At 39.5% G+C, this 3,384-nt stretch overlaps 1 protein-coding gene across 1 annotated transcript in view; it reads right to left on the bottom strand.

The window, feature by feature from the left end:
* The window catches only part of eys (eyes shut homolog), a 205,300-nt gene that overhangs the window by 54,560 nt on the left and 147,356 nt on the right, over positions 1 to 3,384 (bottom strand). The gene's annotated exons all lie outside the window — the stretch shown is intronic.

Raw genomic sequence — 3,384 nt, 5'->3', positions numbered from 1 at the left:
CACACACACACACACACACACACACACACACACACACTTTCCTCCCTCGAAAAATGATGTGTAACGTAGAAGTGATCCAGACCCGATAACCAAGAAAATGTCAAAAGCTCGAAGGAGATTCTGTGCATTCACGCCACACTACGTTTATTTCTTCTTTAGTTTGTTTTATATTGTCAAATTACAACATATTTTAAGGATTCAACCAGTAAACATACAGGTCACCCAGTCACAGCAAAATAACACACTCAAATTCAAAAGAACAAAATAACACTCAAAGAATAAATCCAGCAAATAGGCAAGGAGAGTTCATACAAAAGTAAGAGTTATAAATTCTTTCTGAGGAGATTAAATAAAAACTTTTTTCTGAGAATTCCAACTAGCAATGGAAAGCTGTTGAGGAGAGAAAGAAAAGCAAAATAATTGACAAAGGAGGACTGATCCCATTGTTGCACAGAACGTTTTGGTACAACCTCACTAAGAATGTCGGAAACATTTTTTTAGTTCTCATTTTACTTGTTTACCTCAATTCATGGACAAAGCAAACCAACTTGGTTTTTAAAATTTAGAATCTTTAAAAAGTTGGAGTCCAGGTAATATTTATAATATCTTTAACGTTTAATACCCACTTTGTTGAGCTTTTTCAAAATGATCATTAATATAAATTGAATAATTTCAGTGATTCAGCTGGTACATATCTCAGTTTACCACAAGGCCAATTCTAGTCTTAAGAAGAGCTTTTAAAACCYTTATGCAATGAGCTGGAGAAAAGCAGACAATGTTCTGCTTCAGAAGATAAATGCCATTTAAAAAACTTTGGTAGAAATATCACATGGAATTAAAATAAACTGATGGTAAATCCCTGCATGCTAATCAAACCTTGTGATTTTCATGGGTCAAAAGAACTTCAAGATATCAGCTTTACCACAGGAAAGTAAATACTGGGAGTCTCTTTCTTCCAACCATTTTCATCACAATTACAAAACATACTGATGTCGTTACCCTCGCGACAAATTCAACAGATCTCTTTTGTTATCTCATTTGTGAGACAAAATGGCATAATTAACTCTGTTACTTTTACCATTCCAGTGCACCAAACCACAACGGAAGCTTCTAAATGTTTTCGCAAAGTGAGACGGTGCAGTCAGGGAGCAGCAGGCGTTAATCCTCCCTCACAGGCTACTATGGCTTTCAGGGGAGAAGGTGGAGGGAGAGTGCACACCAGTCCCACACTGCTGTCTGAAAAGAAGCGAGCAAAAGGGATGTCAACATTAGAATGCAGCTCTTTGAGGGAGACTTAGACAGAAAGGGAGCCTTGCCTCGCTTGTCTCGCTGTGAAAGACGACGTGGTTTCAGGGCAGAGGACTGAGCAGCACCGTTGCCCTGTTAGGGAGACCTTAAATGTTTCTGTGTTTCCAACAAGGCCCATAGGGGACACTTCAACTGAAATAGAGAAAGTGACAGGGGACTACTAATCCAGAGAGAGCTACTGAGTAGGTGCAGGGTGGACCCGTTTTGATTTTTCAAAGACAACAGCGAAAGAGACAAATCTCAGGAAGTGGGATGATGTGGCTAACTAAAAATAGAACGGAGGTGTGTGGGCTTGACAGTGCTGTGTCTTAGCAGTGTGCATGTCATCTGTAATGGCATGGGTGGAGGATTTAGACATCAGGAAGGGGGGCAGAAGCTGAGCCAGTTGTTTCGAGACTGCAGGAGAACTGATATGAAAACTCTGAGCCACTCCTTGGTAAGAGGGGCATCAAGAAAATCCAATGTTTTAGTCAGAGGGGGGCTTTGGTTAGTCTAAAGMGCTTCACTCTGGTAAATCAGTTTAGAAGCCAACCTGGAGGTTACTTTCTTGTCACAAAACACATTAGAGATGCACCTAACAGTTCTACATTGCTTACTGCTGTTTCAGAATGGGTCACCGGAGGAGTATTCTGTTCAGATAATCTAATAATTTTTGTGTCGAAGAGAAGGAGTTTTAATCTTTATCAGTTGGTAGCCACAGACTTCTGTAGAGTTATAATATAACCTCTTTGTATTGCTGTTCCACAGGGACCAGATGTTGGTCTTCTGTCTTGGACCGTACTGTCAGCGGGCCTTTTCTTCAAGAAAAACTGTTAAAATCATAGAAATCCTTTGGGAAATTTTTACTGAGCAGGCAGWTTAAATAAACACCCACCATGTTATTCTTTTATGGTGAAGCATTTCAATTTCATTACAGGAAATCTGTTTAGCACTAATGGGAATTAAATCAAAATGACATGCTAACTATGGAACATACTACTATTTTATCTTGATTATGTTTAGAAATACAAATATTTTGATCAAAAATAAAAAATTAGTAGGCCCTCTGGATGGGTTCTTCTTTAGTGAAACTTTTCGTCTCTCATCCAAGAGACTTCTTCAGTCTGATGAGATTCAGGTGAACTCATCCTGCCTCCACGTGGACAAACAGGTTAGTCAGATGCAAAAGAGGGCCATCGCCTAACAATAGGCTTGATTAGCTTTATTTAGTCACATGCAAAAGAGGGCCATCACCTAATAATAGGCTTGATTAGCTCTATTTAGTCACATGCAAAAGAGGGCCATCGCCTAACAATAGGCTTGATTAGCTTTATTTAGTCACATGCAAAAGAGGGCCATCACCTAACAATAGGCCTGATTAGTTCTATTGTTCATAGAGGGTCATATGCCCCATCACCTGACTTATTGGTTTGAATGCTGTGGTTCTTAGGTGTCGTGTCATGTGAATGTAATGAGTGCAGGCGGGGCTCGACGTCCCCTTGTTTTTGTTTTTTTTCCCTCTCTGAACAATATAGCTAATCAAGCCTATTGTTCGGTGATGGCCCTCTTTTGCATGTGACTAACCTGTTTGTCCATGTGGAGGAAGTGCTTATAAGTCCAGAGGACCTACTTATTTTTTCTTTTTGATTTTTTTCTACCTGGATTACTGAGATGRGTCAGGATACAAATATTTTGGTTATATTTAAAGAATATAGTGTGGGTTGTCAGGGTTACAAGTCCATAAAATGAAAAACTTACCAAGTCAAACTTTAAACTGTAGGCTTGTGTTTTCTACCATAGAAGTTTAGTTTTAACCAAAGAATATCTAAATATGCTTCTTAATACAGGTAGATCCAACCTATTAAACTTTTCCTCAGATCATGACCCAAACTGGCCAAATTGCTCACATTGTTAATCATCGGAACCACGAGAACTCAGTTACGAGTCTGATCACACTCATATTAGAACATAAACACCTGCCAGGGCACTCATGGCTGCCATTTTGGTAGTTTCCACCAGAGAAGGTGTCTCATTCAGCAGTAGTGCAACACACACACACACACACACACACACACACACACACACACACACACACAC

Source organism: Austrofundulus limnaeus, unplaced genomic scaffold (genome assembly GCF_001266775.1).
Source record: "Austrofundulus limnaeus strain Quisiro unplaced genomic scaffold, Austrofundulus_limnaeus-1.0 Scaffold0, whole genome shotgun sequence".
NCBI lineage: Eukaryota > Metazoa > Chordata > Actinopteri > Cyprinodontiformes > Rivulidae > Austrofundulus > Austrofundulus limnaeus.
Note: the sequence above shows the minus strand (reverse complement) of the source record. Positions and strands in the feature narration are given on the sequence as shown.